Raw genomic sequence first — 24,341 nt, forward strand, 5'->3', positions numbered from 1 at the left:
GAGAGTCACGATCTGACAGTTTCCCGGTTTTTCTGAAAACAAATGAGAAAAATTACTCACCACTTGCTGTATTGCTTTACTTTCCTGGTCATTGAAATGGCTAAGGTCCAATTCAGGTGTCTCCACCGGTTCCACCACCCTCTAGTCCATCTCCAGCACCACGGAACTATCTTGAAAATTTAATTTGGCCCTCGCGGCCCTTAAAAAGTCCATACCTAAAATAAGAGAGTGTTGGAGGTCTTTCACCACAAAAATTAATACTTTGAGATTTTCCTCTTTTATCTGTAAGTTTAATGATACTTTCCCGATGCAGTGACATGTTTTTCCTTGCGCCACTATAATTTCCGTATTTCTGGTTTTAAAGAGTCGTATCCTAAAAAAATTCTTTTTGAAGAACTTTTCACTCATGAAATTTCCTTCTGCCCCTGTATCGATGAGGGCTTCTACTGGTACATCGCCAACCAGGACTTGTATAATTGGTAGCTGTGAGTTTTTTACGATGACTGTATTTAGATGTCTATTTGAGGGTTTTTCTAAAACTTCCGGGGTCTGGACCCTCCCTTTCACAGGCCCCTCTAGTCGTTTAAAGCTTTCCTTTCAATCTGTGTCTTCTGGGTACGCGGATGCTTATTTTCAAATTTTCTTTTTGGGCCTTGACCTTCGAGTTTCGATGCGTTAGCTTGATAGTTCTTTCCCCCATACGAGCGATTTCCATTTCTGGTTTCCTCCTTCCTTCTGGTACTTTGAGAATATGTTTCCCCTCTCGCTCTTTCCGCTATTCTGCGATTTTGAAATTTCACCGCCAATTCGAAAAGTTCCTGCAATGTGGTTGGGTTTCTAATTTCAAAGTAGTCTTGAACAGCGGGTAACAATATTGGTAATATTATTTCAATAATCTCCGCATCGGGTTTCTTGCCATACAGCATATCCGTTAGCTTGATTTTTCGTAAAATAAAGTCCGTCAATTTTGCTGTATCCCGTTGATAGAAACTATATAGCTCGGCTTCCAGCCGTGCGCGATCTTTCACTATGGGGAAGGCCTTTACTAACGATTTTTTGAAGTTTTCAAATGTATATGTCGGGCTTCCAAATTCACCTAGAAGAAATTTGCCTATATTTTTACACCATAGCGCGGCCTGTCCTCTTAGTGCTCATGTGGCAATAGCAACGTTTTGTCTTTCAGGCACAGGGTAGAGCTGAAAGTGGTTTTCTATACCTTCTAAAAATACGGACACCGAATTTTTTCCGTCGAAATAGACGTTTGGCTTGATTGATGCTCTCAAAGTCTGGACCAGGTATCCAAATCCTTCTAACTGCGTTGTCATTTCTTGGTGTTGTCCAGCGGCTTCCATCCAGTTTTCGGCCATTTCAGTTCGATAAGTGTTCGGGCGCCAATATAACGTTGCGCGCCTCTAACTTGCACGCAACCAAGAGGTGACTGTGAAAGCTTGTATAAACCACAGAGTCTTATAAAGGGTTTAAGTCCCTTTTTATTCAACGTAATAAATTACAATGGCGTCCTCTTGACGCTTACAGACTGTGCCCACTAGGCAGTCAAATAAAAATAATAACCTGAAAAAGAAAGTAAAGACAAGATTCTAACTACGAGGCTCTCTAAAATAACTAACTCACCGCGTTTTACAAATACCGCAGCTAATTCAGCAAACTTGAAGCTCACTGGAACAATTGCAACTACTTCCCGCCAAGCACATAGGCCGCAATGCGGGGTTCTTCAATTCTCGATAACTACCTCCGCGCTCGCTAAGTAAGAATAATTCTCACCGAACTCGTTTCCTTCTATTTAAATCAGAATACTTCCACTGATAATTTGAATCCTTGCGCGTTCTACTCAAATTTACATATTCTGGCATTGGCAGTTCCACGGGAAAGTAAGGCTTGACAGGAAAGATAGTTTAAACTTAAAATAAATGTTAGTTAAAATAAATATAAACCCTACACCCTGTATATGTGTGTTTACATAAAATCAACAAATATTTTTATCCGACTTTTATTTTCGCAACCATTAGTTGTAGACATATGCGTCCAGTTCTAAAAATGTTTTATTGACACACATTGTCATGCTTTGGTATTTTTAATTAAAAAATATAATTTCTGTAAAAATTATGAACTTTAATCTTTCATACCTTCCACAACTTCAGGAAAATTTTGATTTCGTTTACAAAAAGTAAAACGTAAAACAGCTGACTCCTATATGGCAGAAACTCACCAAAATCTTTAATTTCAAATTTTCCGATTTTTGACGTTATTTCAATTTGCATTGAGAGGTCTGATAATAATAAATTAGAATAATTCGAGGTTCATTTTTATTCCTTAGATACCATTCAATGATATCGTTTTCTGACTTGCTAGTTTTATTAATTTATAATCCTATTATATTTCGTAGACTGAGAGAGTTATCAATCAATTTAAACGTCTTAAAAAGTTAAAAAATGCTTTATTAATAATCTCATGAAGTTTTATTACTTTAGAGTTTTAATCTGTTAATAGGACAAAAATGGAATAATTTACAAAGATTTTTAATTTTTAAGTAATGCAAATTATATTATAAGTTGGTTACCTGCCAACATTGTCCATTTGATTACGTGCCTGCCAGCATTTTTGTAGAATTCGAGGTTTGTAAGATTCTGTGAATAAGTTATCTATTTTGAAAAAAATTATATTGAATCAATATTTTATAGAATAATCTTCGTAGAAATGTTCATCACTTACTCTATTAACATAAGAACGTTTTTCGAATTGATTTTTAATTTTAGCAATGTACAAGTCCCAACATTTCACTCTTTAATTTGTGTAAAACTCTGTCTTATAGCTCGGTCAATTTTTATTGTACAGCTGTGAAATTTTTTGTGTTTTATTTTTCATAACAAGTATAAAATACTACTACGTATATGTATCTGAAGAATGTATGAGAGTTAGATTTCATACTTTTTACAAAACAGATTTCTTTAAATTTAAAATAGTAAAACATGAATATTGTGCCATTTAAAACCTTTTGTAATTGGAAATACCCGTCTATAGCCAACGGTTGAGAAAATAAAGGCCGTGTAAGGATTTTTATGAACACGGTAAATGTAAGTAATATACACAATAAGATACAATAACACGCCAAGCAAATTTTAATTTAGAAGTCAAACAAAGCGCAAATGAACGGTTATTCTGGGAATCTCTCTTTTACTTTGGGGAAGGATATGTTCAAACTGTCTGAAATATATGCAAAATGTCTCTTTCTGTATCAATATATTATTTTTTCTGTATAAATATTTATATCTTTCTGTATCAAATTTTTACATAGAATATGATAACGTTTTGGAACAGGTTTTCGTTGCTGACAGGTTTAAGGAGTAACGTAATATTACCGAAGATTGCCTGTCTCAATTTCTCAAGAGGTTTTCCCACTTTGAGTGTTTGATTGCTCTTCAAACAGATATCCTAAAATTGTTAAAATTTAGTTTTCGGTATAAGTTTTATCTAAATAACTGTATTTGGGTACCTTTTAATACTAACGCATACGATTTTATTTGCTATACATTGATTTCAATTATTTTTGTTAAAATATATAAACTATACATATTGCGACTGGCATTACTGAACTTTCTCTCAGCTATTGCAATAAAAATTAGCTTCATTGCCTTTTGAAGCATGCTTCTACTAACTTTTATATAAGGTATTTCTGCGACCTTCCTAGCGTGCCTTCGTGGTGTAGTGGTTCTGCACGTTGGGCCGGTATTCCACAGGTCCGTGGTTCGATTCCTGGCGAAGGCGTTGCTAATTTTTCGTCTCTCCGGCTTCCAAAAATTACCTAATGTCTCTACAGTGGCGCCCGAACTAAAAGGGTTGTGGATGATGAATCTCCACACTCAGGATTTGGCGATTTGGTCCCCTAAAAACCCCAGTCGCCCTTTAAAAGGGGGAGTATATAAGGTACTTCTCCCGTCTTCCTAGCATGCCTTCGTGGTGTAGTGGTTCTGCACGCTGGGCCGGTATTCCAGAAGTCCGTGGTTCGATTCCAGAAGAAGGCGATTGCTAATTTTTCATCTCTCCGCCCTTCAAAAAAAAAAAAAAAAAAAATCCGGATGTCTCTACATTTTTAAAGTTTTTCTTCTGAACTAGAAAAAGATAAAATTACAACAACCATTATATGAATAACAATAAAGTTCGTAAAAGTAAGTTCCATGTGTGATAATCGTCAATACAAAAATGAATGTTTTTTGAAAAAGAAAAAAAAATTACACTCATAATAAAATTAAAATTAATAATTCGCAAAAAAGAATACTAATGAAACCTTAAAGAAATAACTTATTTACGTTAAGATACCTGGAATATTTATTCAAAAACGTAATTTTCCTTTGCAGAATTATAAAGAAATAAAATAACTCCAAAACAACTTTTTTTGGATTTTTTGAAGTTAAAAAAATGCTTCAGGGTGTTTTGAAACTTTTCTTAGAAAGCAAGAATGGCTAACACTATTCTTTTTCTTAATATAATCCTTTTATGTTCCAAAATACAAGAACAATTGAAGTCTTTTCCTTCTAAGTACAGTATGAGGCTTATGTACAAAATCAGCAAATAAAAATTACATCAGAGTTTTTCTTTGTAAATTTTACATTGAAAGAAAACAGATTTATTTTGCTGTCTCTCCTTGTACAGTATTTAGACCATCTAACTTTATTAAGCTAGCAAGATATTAAGTTTGAAAGCCTGAACAAGGGCTTCCGAGCGAAGATGCTGTTTTTGCCCAAAAACTATATTTACAGGCTAAGCTCCCTTTCAAATGATAAAAATGTTTGCTTATTCACATAAGTTAAGCTAGATTATTTGAACATGGCAAAGCCATGTTATGTTAAAGTTATCTGCCTGAGAGCAGACATTCCTTTCGCTGAGGACGTTCCAAGGGAAACTGTCTCATATTCACTTTACACATGGGGAAAACTACGTAACCAACATGCAGCCAGACCGTTCGCCTGAGTTTGAACTCTAGCAATTGCGAATATTCAGAGGGCTTAACCGCTCCGCTATTGGTGGGCTTCCTATCCACCGAGGTTTAGGACAAAATAAAAAATGGTCTTAGTATGATAGCTTGCAGGAGAAATGAACAGGTCATCTATTATTTTAAACTTGTTTGCAAGAGAGTGCTATGAATCATTACATTATTGACTTTTACGAATCGGTAAGTTTGAAATAACCAAGTTAGATGATGAAACAGATAACATATTTTATTTAAATTTGAAACAGTTACAGTTTCACAAACAATTAATAATATTTTTAATTAGCTCAAGAAAGTTGAGGAATAAGTTTTTTTTTTTACGTATTATTTGGAATCTATAGGAGGAAGAGGGGAGACATAATAACTTTTCAGTCACGTGGTGTGAAGGAGGGAATTGAAACAGAAAGGCTGAAAACTAATAAGGAATATATGAGAAATGAAAATTTAATAAATTTAGAAGTAAAAATTTCGACCAATACAGAATTTGGCAATTAAATGATTAAAAGTGCTAAGGGATTTCTTGTGTAAGATTTCGTAGCACACAAGCATAATAACTATGACTATTACACTCTGAAATCGTAAACATATTTCTAACGAGCATAGATATAAGTAATTAGATTTTATATTAAAAATTATATAAAGTCTTTTTTTTCGAAGCATGCAAAATGAAGAAATCCGCAATGTGCTTGCTGGTATTTGAACTGCTGACTTGACAGTTAAACCTTGGACATGCTTCCAGTTAAACTATGAAAATCACGATGAAAAGAGCAAAGAAAAGGTCTTATAATGTAACCAGCAAAAGCAGAAAAGTACAAACTTATAACATTCTATCCCATAATATATAAGTATCAATGACAAGCTCAGTCAGAGTTTCTTTTCTCCATGATTTAAAAATTTTCGTATATCTATGTATCATGATGTATTAATTAATTTTAAGCTTCTATTTAGCCATTTTAAAATTATCTTAAACATATGGCTAGATAGCTAACTTAGTTCTAAAGAGGACTTTGAGTTCATTTACAAATTCCATTTATTTGAAAAATAAAAATAAGTTTTTAAAAATTACGGTGAAATATAAGCCCTATGCTTTATGTGCGATTTTATTTAATAGAATTTGTTCAGCTCTTTTTGAGGAATCCTGACAACTTGTTCTAAATTAAATTGGATCTGATATCTGCTATTATTTTAGTTAAAATAACTAAAATAATAGCATATGTCAGAATTGTTTTATTTGAGTTTGAGAAAATTATTTAAAGAAAGAAACTTCGACTATCTCAATTCAAATCGGAAGAAATCTTCTCAAATTTCGAATTAAGAAGCTGAAAACTTATAATCATAGAGATATTTCTCTTGTTTGAAAAGGAAGCTATGCAAGATATTTTTATCGCAGTCTTTTCACAAGTTTCGGTCAGTTACGTTGTTTTCTGTAATGGACATATCATCCATTTGCATTAACTAGTATTTCCAGAGAGCGAAATTCTTTACTTTCATGCGCCTGTCTTATAACCAGTTTTGATAGTATTATAGGCAAAATGTATGTATTTAATTCTGTTTGGGATTTATTACTTTTTATTACTTAACAAACTGCGTGATTTATGAACAATAAATGTATTTCTTAATCATTTAAGCAAAGATTGAATTTCTTAACATATCCGACTGATATAAATTAAAATGCATTTTATTCATAATATTTACCTAAACCTTTGTGTGAATATTTGAGTTTAATGTTAAGCGTTATCCATATGAGTACAATAAAATCTTTTCTAACATCATATGTTACGTAGCCGATAAAAAATTGTTTTTCAGTTTGTTAGAAAATTTCAAATCACACATTTAGGACTACGCTTTGTTTGCAAAGAAAAACGCTTTTAATCAACATAATTAAAGGAAATCACGGCTTATTTGCCTTAAATTATAAACATTTTATTTTAAATTAGTAATTAATAGCCACATGATTATATTTAATACTCAAGAGAATAATAGTTAGGTGAAAATTGCTCGAATGTTTCCAGCTGCATACTTTGGAATTATGTCACCCTTGTGAACAAAAACCTTTTAAACGGATGCATAACATTTCAAACATTGCTCTTTTTCGAATATACTGAAATGGTTTTGAATGGCATTCCTTCTTCTTATATTACTTTTCTCAAGACAAATGGTAACCCGCTTTCAAGAAACCATCGTCATTTCGGATACTATCCCCTATTGCAACCCTCACTGCGGAGGCTAATAAAACTCATATAAGGTAAGAAGTGCAAGTCTAATGTGCATTCTTTCCACTGAAGCCTTTTCTGAGGTCATAACTCTAAGACGTGTGGCCGCATAAGTAACTCCATCTTCATTCGATGCATGAAAAATTCAAAATACGCTTCATATAGCGGAAAAAGTTCGAAAAATGCAAATTGCATATTCTCTCCGTCGTCCAAAGTGCATAATAAAACCATGATCCAGGCCGGCTTTCGCATAAAACCGTGCCCGGTGTGCTTAATACGCGATAGGGCGCGTAATGGAGATCTTATGCTTGGATGTCGTATTAGGCGTTATTTCATTTTATCCCTTATCATCTCCCTATACGGTTCAGGACTCTGTTCTTCCCGATGTAAATACAATTGCGTTTCGATATCCACCCTAAATAATGAAAAATCCCTACGGGAAATCCCACAGGGAAATCCAAATTCATAGCGGAGCGGAAATTTTTTCCCTCCTCCCGTTTATCATGAATAATGCATTGGCGTTGTTGGCAGCAGCTGTGCTCATTTGGCGGTCTATCAAACGACCCATTGGCGACAAAGAGCCCGTACGGGTTTAAACTTCAAGTGGTGCACGCATATATGACCGTGTGGTGAAAAAGCATCGTTTCTGCATAGACATTTCGCCCCCTAAATATTTTCCTTTATTTAAAGGTAAGAATAGAATTGTACAGTCATGCAGACGGCCCTTTTTTGAGATTTGCCGTAAACGTTCCAGAAAATGTCACTGCTTCTTCTGAATGATTGAAAGATTTCAGTGTTGTGGATGCTTAAATATTGGACGGTTATGGAACACAAGAAACCTAGAACCAATACTCCCATTATTAAAACTGAATAAATTGGTTTAAAGAAAAATAATCAAATTATTTGTTTTATATATATAGTATTCCTTAACAGTTTAATGGCTTTACAAGATGAGAAAAATCTTCAACTGTTTCATACAGCTACTCTTGATATTCGCATATGGGATTATTTATGGCAATACATTTGTTTATATTTAATTTTGAAGCGTTTGTTTTGCCAAATAAATTTGCAAATTCCCTAATTTTTCTTGGAGATTACTTTATTATCTATATTATATCTTTATTATCTATTGGAATTTTTCTATTGGTCTTGCAGGTGTAGTACCACTGCAATAACTGTACAGCTCCACTCCAATGTTGATTAAGAACAACCCGAAAACACTATCAAGATGATCACCGACATTTAGGACGTGATTAGCCTCTCTCTGCATTAATTACTTTTCAGATGCCACCTTTTACCTGCTGAATATTCTGGAAATTCTACCAACATGATCACCGACCCTGGGACTTGATGACTCTCTCGTTTAATTTATCCTCTTTGCAGAGGCCTCTGATTCCTGCTGATCCTATTCACGGTTACAACCAGCAAGCAAGATGGCATTTTAAACAATTCTTCGAAGGTTATAGAGCTACATATACATACAGTTTCACATAGATTTTTTACATAGAATACAATACATTTTCAATGCTAGGGGTTAATTACAGCTCTTTGTTATGACGTACTTAACATGGCAGTTGCATTTCTTGCTTGCTGGATGTTACTAATAATTCAGGTTAGTAAACAGCTGCAAGAGGTTGTAAATTAAATACAGAATTTATGATATATACAAATAATTAGGTACATCTGAAACAATGAGTACTGTATTGACCAAAGAGCAATTGAGCTCAATTGACCCAATCAGTGTGCTCAATAGTATATGCTTACGAACATCCACGCCTTCTCCGAGATTCTATGTCTGGTCCACACATACAGCACAGACTATCGCTAACAACCATACAGATCAGAGTGGCTAATCATACTGGCATCATCATTTTCTACACTCACAGTGTGAGGTCTCAGAGTACGAATGATTAAGTGCTTTCACTTGGTTCATCAATTTAAAAGGATAATGTGCGTTTTCTCGGCTTCGGTTATTTAGAGTCACATGTGATGCAAAACCACATTCGTAATTCTACTTAGGACGGTTTCTTGCACAGTTTGAGAGAAGTAAAAGGACATTTGGCTCTTTTTTCTTTGCTAGGAACTAACATCAGCTTAAATACATGCTCTCTCTATATGTGTGTGTGTGTAATTTCAAGTCGATTATATCGTAAAAGAAGACACTGAATTACATATATTTTTTAACAAAATGGAGCACCTTCTCATTTTTCAAATTTTTGTGCGAGTTAATTTAGATTTCCAGACCGTGAAATGGCAAAAATGACTTAATTGATGGCTTGCAAGAGTCCAGATTTTACCCCACTAGACATTCTCCTCTGAACATTTGTCAAAAAGAAATTGCATAATGAGAAGTTTGATAATATGGACCACATCAAAGAAGCATCACATGAGTATCTAAAAATGCTATAGCAGACATCCTTGCCAAAGCATGAACCAATATCTGTAAAATATACATCCTGTTGTTAGGAATGCATTGTTGAAATTCTTAATTTTGTTCGAGTTACTGAATTAGAGCTTTTTTAATCCATTACATGTAATACCACACTTCACAGATACTTTACGAAATCCTGTCATTTATTCTTGGTTTCATTATATAGCAGCACAAACATTTATTAACATACCGCTACAATATAATATATCGTAATAAACAGCTGTAGTTTTAGTATTTTAGACTAGGCACATGAGGGTCGTTTTTCTCTGTCCAGTTTTTCTCGAAATCATGGTAACAATAGCTATGGAGGGTAATTTAAATCCTTCCCACTTCATTTCCGGTTGGAATCTTTCATTTTGTGAAAAGCATACGAATGAAAGCTGACTTGAACTACAGTCTCAAATGAGCTAGAGAAAGTAAGTAGTGGGTGGTGGGCGTGCTGGTATGTAATACGCGTTACGATCACAAGTCCTTGAAGTGCCTATTTTGAAGTATAGCACAATTTTTTGTTTTATTAACTATGTCTTGTTGAACGAATCACCTTTTGCTAAGTTGTGTGATAGAAACATTTTTATGCTTTATTTTCAAAACTGTAAACTGCGATACCTTACTCTGTTTTTTCCTTCAGGAACTGCTCATATTATTTCACGTTAAAAATGAGTTTAACATAGTATTAGCTTTCTAAGAAATGCTGCAGATGTTCTTAAATTCCACTGATAGTTTGGTTTAGTTTATTTGGTTTGGTTATAACTTTTCTTTAGATAGAATTTTCAATCATTTTGCTTTTCAGTAGTTGGCTGATTAAACCCAGAACTGTTTAGGTTGAAAGCGGACCAGAAGAAAAATAATAACTAATTAATGTGGTACGCTTTATGATGCAAGGTAACTGCAATAATTTTATTTAATACTTTTATTAATTACACTTATTTATTCTTTGTTTGAGTTATGATTCCTGGCTTAGAAGTCCAAATTTCTTTTATTTAGTTTAATATTGTCTATATCTTATATGATGTGCATTCGTGTTGGACGTTCGATGAGTAGAAGGTACAACAAGCTATTCGATACAAAAATAAATGCTTACTTTCGATTCAAAAGTCAGTTTGAAATGACAAGAGTTGGAAAGAATTCCAAGGCTTCTTTCCTGTATATGACTACGCTGAAAGGTGCCGTGAATATAAATCACCCCCCTTTCCCTGCAAGAGGTAGTGATTCCGAAGCATGATCTGTCACTTTGCATAAAGTGTGAAAGAAACTTCGTGTTCGGAACTGATGCTATTCAAATATGACGGGGATGAACTCCAATAGAATGACATTTCAAAAGCACTGATACGTGATCTACATGCTCCTAGGGCAGTGTCTCTTTCTTTATTATAAAAATGTCATATCACTTAAAAGAACAAAACTGAATTTGCATAGGAAAAAATTAAATTAAACGCTTTTCTGATAAGAAAAAGGAAACATTACTACAATGAATAAGAGGAATGATAAACAAAATCATAAATTGTTTTTAAGCTTTTATTGATTATTTTAAATATAATTTATTAGGCTTCTTTTGTTCCAAACCTCGTTATACAAGACGTGCAGAAGGTACCCATACATATTTCTGAAGATCTTAAATAATATTCTGCCAAATTAAGCTTCAGAACGATCAGTTCAATGATAAGAAAATGTTGCAAATGCAAACATCGATTACACTGCATATATCTTCTAGATTGCTATGAACGTCACTAAAATTCACAGAATTAAGCATTGACACTACAGTTTTTAATGTAACCAAGGACGTCAGTTTAGTGTAGAAAAATTTCAAATGGTCTTAATAATAAATATTTCTTAATTTATTGGGTAAACGTTTGGATACTTTTAATTGATACATAAATAAAGAGAAATTTAGAAATAGAAAATAAAAGCAGTTATTTGTTTACGTATCAATACACTTTACTAAACAAGAGCATTAAGTTATTCCAGCGTTGTTGCTGTCTTGAAGAGAAGTAAAGTTGAACGAACCATTAATTATTTACTCTTAGAATTAAGTTTATAAATACACTGTTGTGTTTACAGGTAAATAGAGATTTTTTTTCTAACTGAGCAGATAAACAGGAAAAATTTGATGCTTTATTGAAAAGAATACCTGCAGGAAAACAATTACAGATAACTCAATGAGAAAAACAGATTTTGGACAAATTCTGTGAAACATTCAGGAAAAATCAGATAAAATAAAGCATTAGTTGGAATATACTATAGAGCAAATCAACGACCAAAATCTCAATATATTCATACAACTCTGAACTGCTGTAATGCAGCCGTTATTTATAGATTTGCCCACCCAGCTTTGAAAGCTTCGAGAAAATCGTTTCTTGAACTTCAAACCTGCGCGTTCCGGAAACTTAAAAAATGTCGCCATGTCGGCAAAGTATCACTAAATGCTGCCAACTTGGCGATACGTTTTGTCACTAAGAAATGGTAGCAGAGTTTGAACCTATATATCTGGTTTTGATTGAAATATGGTTAGAGAGCTGAAAATGACATCATTAGTTTTAATTTAAACTCAAGAAAAGCCCCATTAGTTCGATCGGTTTACGTCCAAGGCTCATCAAGGTGACTTTTGTTTCTTTTCAGATCTTCAACGGGTTTGCATCCTCATCTCTATGATGTTGCAATCCCTCTAATTCTGGAGCTGGGGACAGAAACCGTTCCTGATGTAAAATATTACCTGGCTGCTATTTGGATCATTTTGCCAAGACACAGTTGGGTCGGCATAATCAACATTACCTTCTGACTTTCTAAGAAGAAGAAAAAGTGTTCTTGACTTCAAGAGCCAATGTCTGTGCTCGTGTTTCTGGCCTAGAAGCAGCTTATATTTTTCTTCCTTTGTTAAAGAATCTTTTTTTGTGTGTGTGCTGTAATATTTTCTGAAGATTTACCACCCAGCCGGTGATTCTGACTGTCGTACCGATGGATCCGGAAAATTAGGACTTTTGAATATATTACCATTTCACTTTCAAAATGCTAGAACATCCTGTCCATAGCCAAGTCAACCTTTCCCATTCTATTCTTGTGATCTGATCAGTGATGTTTTGGAAGATTTTTCCTACGGATTTTCTGATTTTCTACGGATAAAAAGAAATGGGGTAAACGGCACAAAAGTCTAGATTCGCAAGCAACCGAAATCTTCCTTCTTGGAGGGAATACGCAAGCTTGCGGGCTAGTATATCAAGTACATCATAAAGGATGATGACTATGCTGAAAAATGAAGTATTTTTTAAAAAACCCTGTAAATCGAAACAAAACAGCGGGGGATTTTTAATTTTACATCGTTCAAAAAGTAAATTTAAAAAATAATTATTAATATCATTTCAGTATAAGCATAAATTTATTTTTTAAGTTTGTACTGGTAATACGTGTAAAGAATTTAATTTCTTTAAACTGTATATATTACATAATCGTGTAAGCATTAAGGGGGTTCATACACCTTAAAACCCTTATGATCTTCAAATATGTGATTGTTGCAAGAATTGGGATATTTTATTTATTTTAAAAGCAATTACTTCCATCTTTTTACAGCTGACTATATAATATAGCTGCTTTGGGAACTAGTAACCAGAAAATTTGCGTTGCCACAAATATTTTTGTAATTTAATCCGCTTTGGGACAAAATTTTCCGTCATATTTCCACCTTGCGCGCATGATATTTTAAAAATGGCTAATGATACGTACTTCAAATTTGGTGGAATTCTTTATATGGGCACTATTATCTAACTAAACAAAAAATCTGATGAATATTTTAAAATTAACAAATTTTATGCACGAAAACATTATAGATTTTTTTAATGAAATACATTTTATAAACTCAACTCCAAATAAAATACAAATTTAACATGAAATTCTTAGAATTTTTGGTTCACAGTAGTTTTCAAATGGTATATAAGCTATATATTAAATATGGAATTAAATTATGCAACAGAATGTTTTAAACTGTTCGCACAAGGTGGAAACATGACGAAACATTTTGTCACAAACCAGATTAAATTATAAAAATATTTATGGCAACACAAACTTTCTGATTACTATTTCAGAAAGCAGTTACATTATGTAGTCAGCTGCAAAAAGATGGAAGTAATTGCTTTTAAAATAAATGAGTTATCCCAATTCTTGTGACAGTCACATATTCGATGATCTTATGGATTTTAAAGTGTATGAGTCCCTTTAAGTTATTTTTTAAATTTATGCACATAATAGGTATAATGACTTTAATTTCTCTATATTGGATATATCTTTTAAACAAATTATGTATTGCTGAGAGATTACTGTTTTATTGATAAGTGGGAATAAAAAGAGAAAGTAAGCCCCATTCCACAGTCTTTGATTGCCTGCTTCTGTTGGTAAGTGGGTATTCCAAATGGAAAGAATAGCTTCGAAAGCAACCAAAATCGCAGTCCTTTATTCGATTTGATACGGATTTTGTTAGATAATGGATACTTTAATCCACCCTTTAAACGGCTGGCGAATACTTAGTGAATGCATTAAAAAAATTGTGACCACTTTAACAGGTGTGTTTTTCGGTCTCCAATCTCAAAGTCTGCTTCACCCACCTCTCTTACCCCACAAGCGGTCGATTAAACAACATGACAAGTTAAAGAGCTGTCTGTCTGTGGTTTACACGTATTCTCTGCCTTTCATTGGTCAATTTTTTCCTTCTATTGGAAGTGCACCGGTGCTTTTTTTATCAGTTTGTTATGTTTAAAAGATTTTGCTCCCGATATTGTTGTGACAAAGGTTGCTATGGTTAGGAACGTCTTCGCATGTAAAGGAGATTTATATTTCCATATTGAATTTATCCGCCAAAGTAAAGATTGCGATATTGGACAATATTTGCACATTCTCGTTAAGAAAAAGGAGAGAATTAGCTCTGCTGGGCGCAAAAAAGGCCGATGAAGGCTGGATGTTTGCATAATTTCTTAGTCATGCAAAGGTGAAGGATAAACAATTATCTGTTACACAGTTTACTTGTTTGTATAGGGTAAGTTCAGTGGGGAAAATCATAAAGCAGGATCACACCTCATACCTCAAGCGGCTCGAAGGTAGAATGTCGATTCTTTGATAAACTAGCGTGACTTGAATTTCGATTTTAGTTTCAGAGGTTTAGAGTTTGCCGAATTATTTATCTCTTTTACTAAGTTATCCAATTTGAAATTTTTATTAGTGTAAGCACTCAAAGTAAGTTCTGCTTCTCGATCGAAGTGCTAATCGCTTTTGTTTACTAGATGTTATTGCTGCCACTCAACGATTCATAAAGATTTCATAATAATGTCAGTTTTGCATCATTTCGTCCTCAATCGATTATTAGTTTCGAGTGTTACATCAATATTCATTTTAACTTAATTTGATGGGTGACATGGTTATTCTTAACTTCATTATAAGTATTATCCTGAGTATCGATTTATTTTAAAGAACTTTTGATTATGCATGTATACGTTGGTAAACACTTTTTTAGAAATATTGCAGATGAGCACTGAATGTTTGCAAAACATCGTTAAAGGCAAAAATGAATATTTCATATTTAAATTTTGATAGTTCTACATGTAATGATCACTTGGTGCCGACCAATCGGTATAGTGGTCAGGGAATCTGACTCCGATGCCGAAGGGCCTGGGTTCGAATCCTGGAGGAGGCATGGTTGTAACTATTCGTCCCTTCATAAGAAAGGCGATGGTGGCCCACCTATTAGGTGCCTCCATAATAAAGAGACCACCACATCAGGCCTTGTATAGATTAATGGACTGTGTTTACATTTATAATTGTTCACAATCTGCCATTGGATTAAAAAAAATTATCACTTGGTTTTCGCCCAGGGAGCAGTTAAGGTAATATATTAGAAATTTATTTTTCCTAAAGATGAAAGAAGTAGCATAGACCTAGCAGTAAAATCATTGAACGTTATTAGTTTGACTTGAATTCAAACCTCGGCGAACAGGCTGGCTGCATGGGACTTCCGTCGTTTTTTCGCATGTTTAAAGTGAACACAAGCCAGTCGAAGTCCTCCATAAAGGCATCTCTCGCCTTAGGCAAATATTCAAATAATCCAATCTACTTCCTAAGAAGAAAAATGTTAGATTTGTAGATGACTACTCAACATGTTGATATAGTGATTGAAAAAAAATATATGAATTTCTAGCTGAAATTTATAATAAAGCGTCTTTATGTGCAAGATTTACGTGCAAGTTTTTATGTGAAAAGTTGCGTTTATCTACCAATAGTAACACGCATCAACCGACATGCACAGAATGTCTCTGAGTTTTAAAACTAATGTTTTTTAAAAATTCCATTAAACCTGCGAAGGGTCAATTTCCTCTTTTGTTTTAATTATGGCGGCATGCACAAACGGTACCCCTCAGGAGAACAGATTTCTTTGCGGAGGAAACTTTAGCGTCAGTATCAATATAACACATGAGGGAAAACACAAAACTCTCATACAGTGAGCTCGTTTGCGAGAATTTTAACAGGATCGAACTATCAGTGTTCAACGACTTTACGCTCAGTCTCCGGTGGAAGATCCAAAATCTAATTAAAAGCATTTCTAACTATGAAATATCAACTTCTATTCTAAAAATGTCGTCTAATTTCCAAACATAATTTTATATGCAGTTAGGCATTTCAATTAATAAAAATAACAATCCAGTGTACATTTGCTCTCATGCATTCGAAAGCTGAGCAAGAATAGCAGCAAAGCAGGACTCAATCTTTATTTTTTCCAAATAGATCGTGACTAGAGATTAACTAAACAATAACTTTTAAACTTTTTAAAAAATGTAACTTTTAAACTAAAAGTAACATTTAACATTTAACTCTTCAGCTAAATGTCAAAAGCTGAAGAATGGAATATCCTAGAAATAATAAATATTCAGTCGACTGTCTTTTAAGTGGAATTTATGAAACAAACGGACATTCGAGCTTTATTTGCAAAGAGTTCACATTCTGACAATAATGATGATTTTGAAAGAAAAAAACACGGATTAAATGCAATTAAATTATAAATAAATTCATTCCTTAAAAGTTGCATTCACTAAATATATTTGCAAAATTAATATATGTCATTTTTTCTCCTTCCGAAATGCTTTCAAGTAACGCGAAAAATCGCTTTGTGGGCATTGCACAAATTTAACCGAATTATCCGACATATTTAACAATCCATCGCAAAAGTCTTAAACGGACCGGATGATCAGTCATTTTCAGTACATATACCTGCCATTTTATTTGTATAGCAGCAAAACAAATAAACGCTAAAGAAAAGTACGCTTTCTTCATTAGAAATGTTTGCATACATACAGTTACTTTGCATGCTAAAAACCAAACCACTTAAATGACAGTCAATACAAAAAAGATATTTTTACCACCCGTTTAGTTTGGACATACCTTGAATCCTTTTTGGAAGGCATAATAGGCTCAATTATTGCATGAAATGAAAACCAAGCTGATGACAAAATTACTGTCATCGCAGAAACCATCGTTAAAGGAAAACTTTTCTTTCTTAGAAAATAAAAAATAACCTAAATTTCGTCGCTGAAGTTGGAACACATCAAGTGACAGTGCTTTCTCTTCAGAAATGCAAAGAAACCTTCAGAAATATCGACACTTGCGAGAAATAACATCTGCGACGATTCATCAAAATGGTTATCACTCAAATCTACTGTTACCTTTTTTACGCTTTTACTTCCTTGCGGTATTACTGGGGTCTTTGTGAGCCTCCTGTCAATAATTTAGTCCACAATTTAGAAAAGTTTGCGGTTATCACCATGTGGTGCATTGTTAGAATTTCACAGGATTTGCGAAAAGCTTCGTTCATGTATTATAGAAATATCCTTGCCCCTAATTATATGTCAAACTTTATGCGGAATCCCTTTCTTCTTAAACATGTAAAACCTTCTATTAATTTCATGTTTGACATGCTGTGTCAAAGTCATTCAAAGTCCAAATAATGACCAACTAATTTTACTCTAAATTAATTGCAAATATATATTGTTAATGAAATGTAGTAGAATCCATTTATCCAGACTTTCTGCTATTCGTATTACTTGTTCTCTGATTTACATGTGTTTGTATGCTTCAGTTTCATTTACGTGTTTCAAAAAGCAGTACATGTAATGCTAAAAATTGCCATCGCATTTATTATTCCCGCTTACTTAAAATAATTTGTTATTCCCCATTAGTTAAAAATGACTTGGATTTATTTTATTTGAATAAAATAATTTATGCTTTCTTTCTTATGAAGACTAAAATGGCTTCTTTCTCAGACTTTAAGGTATTAAAAATAAAATTAAATTAATGGGACGAATTGGCAATCTGAAAATTTCAAAATAGATTTATTATTAAACCCAAAGGTTTAATATAAGCTGCTGCCAATATACAAAGCTAATTCTTTACAGTTAAATAAAAGTGAAGTTCGACTTAAAAAGAATTTCAATTTCTGGAACTCCGCACTTGTTTCTAGATTTCTTTTTTTTTTTTTTTGTATATAAAACGCTGTAGATAAGAAAGCATCACGACATTAAAAAGCCCAATTATCTCTTGAAAATGAACAATTCATATATTTAATGCATATATTTTTTATTTTTATAATATTCTAAAGCGTTTTGGCTAATTTCATATTCAAGTTAAAGAATTAACAACAACATAATTGCACTCTAAAGGTACGCAGTGTTTCTAAAAATTGTTGCGATAAATATTTTTAACAAACTACAGTGGACCGATCAAACTGTAATTCATAGCATTCATTACTACAAAATGATTTAATACTATTTAAAAATGTATTATCAGATAGAAGGGATCTGTAGAGAAAGATTTTATGGAGGAATGTCAACACTGAAATGATCAGTTGAGAGGGTACAATATGCTGTTCGGCAGTACATAAAATGCATTCTTCTGGCATAAATCATCTTTCTCCTGTAGCTATCAAGCGATATGCAACGCTGTACGAATGCGGTTTTGTATATTTTGATTATGGCAAAGGACTGGAGGGCAATCTGCCTGAGGGATGCTTTCGTGGAGGCCTTTCTAAGGGGAAACTGGATGGTATACAACTTTCACATGGAGGAAACCCCGAAAACACCCATGCAGCGAGCCCGTTCGCCAGAATTCGAATCACGAACCTAACTACCAGTGTTCTGCGACTTTGCTGCTCAGCCGCTAGAGGGCTTGTGCGAAAGCGGAGCTCGCTGATGTGCGTTTTATCTAAGAGGATTCGGTCGAAAACAGAGAAGCTGCTCAAAGAGGTACTCGAATCATTCTTCTTTGAGCAGCTATTCCATTTCAACCACAGTTTCATACATCAAATACATATAGACGAGCTCTACGTTTGTGCGATAATGCATATTTACGATTTACACCAGTAAAATGCTTTTATTTGTGACTTAGCAGCTCATTGTACGGCCTTAAAGCGCTATTTCTGCGTGCAGATTCCATTACAAAATTTCCTTATTTCGGTCCTCTCAACTTGCCTTTGCATTTTTTCCAGATGTATTTCAAACAGAAGATTGCCAGATATCTTTCTTACGTGCGAACATACGTCCATATAGGAGAAAAATCATGCATACAAAAAACAGATTCCGTATTTTCATGTATCGAAATTCAATAATTCACAGTTTTTTATTTAACGCAATTAAATATTTATTTATATGGCTCCAATCAAAAGTATTTTGAGTAGTTTAATACTGATAAATTTAATGTTAAGTTTGTCATATTAAAAATGTTTTAAAAACATTTTTTATTAGGATAAGCAGCGACTTATTAATTGGAGAATAATGTTGGAATGGCGAAACCATTAGATTAAAACAATTATTATCTTTTTGAATCCAAAAGTAAAAATTTTAATTTTACCTATTTTTATTATAATGCTTCTCTTGACAAAAGCTGAACTGATTAGTTTGAAAGTCTACGTTATTTTAAACATTTCTTAAAAACGAGCTATGGATCTAAAATCAATCGTTCAAAAAATATTTAATCTTCTTTTAAAATAGCAAGACTATCTGAAACATAAAATGAAATTTATATTTAATTAGCCGAATAAATACGTTCTCTAATTTCCGCTCTGAGCTTAATATTTTTTGCTCCCTTAACGTCGGATTAAACGATGATTAGGAAACATCATTAGTCCAAAGGGGCTTTATCCCTGAAGGACTATTGTTTTCGTTTTGTGATTTTGCGTTGAATCACTATAAATGTCCGTTTCACTTTTCAAACTGCTGCCAACAAATGTTAGAGTCCTGCATTATATTTGAAGAATTTAAATGAAAAATCTGCATAAATGTATGTATATTTCTCATATTGTAATAAAACAATGGTATCTAGAGCCATCCAGTTTTGAATGACGTAATCCTACTGCGAATATGGACATCTGAAATCCCAAATTTTAAATTTGGAATTTGTTTTATTATCGATTTCCTATTTTGTAAATCTTTAACGAATTTTTGACTAACAAACTCAAGGATTTCAAAGCGAGCAACGGCAACGTTGTACAGCAAAACATTTTTATCTCCAGCGCGTGAGTCTCTGTATCAGAAATTCTAAAGGGGATGGGCTCATTTTAAAACTATTTTGTGATATTGCTGTTGCACTGAATGTTATGTTTTAAGTTCGAAGAACGTGATATTTAATAAATAAATTTAACACATAAAATGTTAAAAAACGCCCCTTTGGACGTAATTTAAAATCTAATCTGAAACATTTCAGATTTTTTTTTTTTTTTTTTTTTTTTTTTGCACAAATACAATTTACTTAATATTCGGCTGTTTGCCTCAAGCCGGTAAAGTGCTCAGTCCTTTAAATGTAGTAAATATCCCTTTCAAATAAGATTAGTACTGGACATTTTACTTTTCTTGTTATTTTTTTCCCTCATTGCAGTTATTATGGCATTGGAGTTTTGAATACAAATATATAGACTAATCAAGAACATGCTTCCTTTGGTAAATTATACAACAGAATTTCGGTTATCCTAGGTTATATTTTATTTTGCAATACAAACAGTTGTAAAAGCACTGAAACAAACAAATTCCATCAAAATTCAAGTAATTTTCAAAATTTTGCTCTGATTTCTTATATGAAGTTTTATGAGACACTATTATATATACTATTAAAACCTGTGTGTGTCTGTTTGTTTGTGAGTTAAGTTCTAGAGAGGTACTCCAGGATTCCAAAAATTCGTGGGAACCCATTTCAACCATTCTCATCTTCGTACTACTTTAATCAACCGAGATATTAATTAAAAAACTCTAATTTTCGCCCTCATTTTTTTCGAGTGGCTACAGTCTCGTTCGCTAGAGATAAAAACAAGGTCATACTCTGACACTGAAGAAAGTACGTGATTGCATGTGACTTTATTATCGATTTCATATGTTGTAACACTTTAGGAGTTTTTGATTAACAAACTAAAAGATTTCAAAGCGAGTACTGGCAACACTGTACGAAAAAAAAATATTTTTATTTCCAGCGCACGAGACTCTGTAACGGAAATTCTAAAGATATGCTCATTTTAAAATTATTTTGCGATATTGCTGTTGAACTGAATTTTATGGTTTGAGTACGTAGAACATGATATTTAATAAATAAAGGTAACGCACGAAAATGAAAAAAGTGCCCGTTTGGACGTAATTTAAAATCTGAAACTTTTCAGATTTTTTTTATATTACGTTAAATTTAAGTCATGACGTCATATGTCTGAGTTACTGCAAAGGCTCTTATTTTCGCGATGCTTTAATTTTCGCGATTTTCGCGAGCCCGTCGTAATCGCGAAAATTTAAGCCTCGCGAAATAATTTTTTTTTCCACCTCAAATAATAATAAAAAATCAGAAATTTTTCACTTACCCAAAATTTAATGATTTATTGCACAGTTACAAGATTTTTCTTGACAACTTTCTTTCTTATAACTATTTTTTGAGTAATATACAACTATATTTCTCGAATATAAAACAACAAAATTAATAGAAGGCAGCTCATTCACTTAGAACACTATTTATATCAGCTTCTTTGAAGCCATTCAAAATTATCTCATGTTTGGCTTCAATACCGTTAAGTACGCCCACAAGACAAAAAGCGTGAATCGGTTTTAGTGGTGATATTCGCATGTCCACAGATTGTTTTTCCTCTAGAAATTAAAGCTCATTAGAATAACTCTCAATAAACTCATTCTTGAGCAAACGCTTGAAATCGCATTTAGGCAGGAATGGAGGGGAACGAACTTTTCGGACAAAAGAAGTTTCTTAAAATGCTTTATGCAAAAGATGTACTTTTGGAATTTTTCGACTTTCTCAACTTTACTTAAATACTTTTGAAATTTTTCAACTTTCGGTTCTGTTCATATAAAATTCGCGAAACTTTCAGCTCGCGAAATCACCGATATATTGATTTTCGCGAAAATAAGGGCCTTTACAGTATATCATGCGTCACCGGAAGTGTAAAATGTTTTTGCTTCCGTTTTTGGCAATAAAAGAAGTACTTACAAATTGGTTGTTCCTTGGAAAGATTGAACTGATTTCATTAATACTGAACTGTTTTTATGCGTTCTGATTTCAGGTGCCCATAGAACTTAAAAATATTGCTTTGGCCGCAACCCGCTTGTTATTATTTTAAACATTTGGCTACCCGTTTCTTGTGATAATTCAATATATCCATCAGGAAGTTACTTTGGTAAAAGTTTACAATTGGGTGCTCCTTGTGTTTTGGCGATTCTTTTCTGATGCCAAGATCGGCGCCAGGAAGACACAGTTTCAAAATGGCCGCTACACAAACCCGAAAGAAGAAGTCAATGAAGTGGAGAAACTCGATGTCCATGTAAACATCGATCTGTTTTCACTTAAAAAAACGGAGAATTCCACAAACTAGGAATTGCGCACTGCTTTGTTCATGTACATATTGATCTATTTTCACTTAAAAAAATCAGAGAATTGCACAAATAGGCTTTGAGCACTGCCTTAACTTTGCCCATGTACACATCGACCTATTTTCATTAAAAAAAACCAGGAAACTAAAATAAAGTTAAAACTATCATGGTAACTAGAAATGGAGTTTTACTGCCAAAATTGAACAAAATTTGCCGCTAATCTTTTGGGAACCTCTTAAGGCTTCATTATGACCAATTTCGCATTATCCATTTCTGGCCTTTCGCTTTCGTCATCCTTACTTTCATCACTGCAATTCTTATTGTTTTTCGAATCTACGGTGCGAATGAATTCTTCGTTCCTCAAATCTTAAATCGTTGTTTTATATATATTTTATTTTTTCCGAAATGTAATCCTAATAGATATCTTTGCATCCTTTTATCCTTTGAAAGGTGTCTGCAAATTCATTATCAGTGTTAGATGTCATTTTTAACATTTATATATAAAGAGAGAGAGAAGATCTTCTATCATCACGCACAAGGGTAAGGCCGTTGGTATATTTACTACATTTTTTTCAGTAACATATTTAAACTGATTGCCAGCTTAGTTAAGAGAGACTTCAGCTGAGAGAGGCCCTACGCTCTCAGTTGATAGCGAATGAATCATTTCCATCTTAACATCCATGCCTTAACTTTACCAAAACCTAAGTCTCTTACGAGTAATGACAGTTTATTTTGTATGATAATTGAAATTAACGAAAACAAAAATTTTAAATTATAAGTGTTAACAAATAATTGTAATATGTCTATAACGTATTATTATAGCATTATTATTTGCAGTTGCTATCGAAAATATCCTAGTCTGCTGCAAAAATGGTACATATGAGCAATTATTTCATTTTTTATCCTGCCTTGAAAAATCCAAATTGAGACTAGTATAAATTTGAAAGCATGATTTAACTAGTAATTTGTTTAAATAATTACTAAGCAATTACTTAATTATCTTGTGTTTTCAAACTTCATAAAAAATACGTTATTTACGTTCTTTGGACAATTGTAAAATACATTTAAATATATTTTTATAAAGTTTAAATCTGACAGTCCGAATTTATGCGGTTTTAAAATCTTCAGTTACAATGTACCATGTATATCATTACAAACTATCGCATAAAATATTTTCAACTGACTTACGCATTAAAGACTTTGCTTACGAAAAGGATGCATTGTTGGACGAAATACAAGTAATACTACCTTGTAGTACTGAGTGAAATTATTTCGTAATGTAACCTTATATGAAGTCAATAGTTTTTAATTCAAAGTTTATTGATAAGTAATACATGGATTGTGTTATCTAGATTATGGTAAAGCACTCGAGGGCTATTTAGATGAAGGATGCGATGCCTCCATGAAGGTCTTTTTAAAGAAAATTGGCTCGCTTTATGTTATACATAGAAAAAACTACGAAATCCCTCAGTCAAACAACTCGTTCTCGGGAATTAGAACCCAGGTCAAACTCCCAAATCTCAGCAAGTTTACCCTTCAGCCTCTGATGGGTCATGAGAAATAAAAATGTATGACTATTAACTTCCTGAAAAACTAAAATACCAAGTTATTTATGACTACTGATATGAATTTCAGTATAATTAATTCATTTATAAGATGAGCAGTAGTTTTAGTTGTAAAAAATAAAAAGTAAATCTCCGAATTTAAAAACGTCTTTGTTATAAGCAGCAATAATATTTGAGCCTTTGGGGCAGTTAAGCTTTCTTCTCACCGCGCGCTTGGCCACTTCGATCACCTGATTTTTTAACAACAGAGCTTTGGGT

This window comes from Stegodyphus dumicola, chromosome 7 (assembly GCF_044657685.1).
Source record: "Stegodyphus dumicola isolate Sdum_Otavi_A_Nest chromosome 7, ASM4465768v1".
NCBI classification, from domain to species: domain Eukaryota; kingdom Metazoa; phylum Arthropoda; class Arachnida; order Araneae; family Eresidae; genus Stegodyphus; species Stegodyphus dumicola.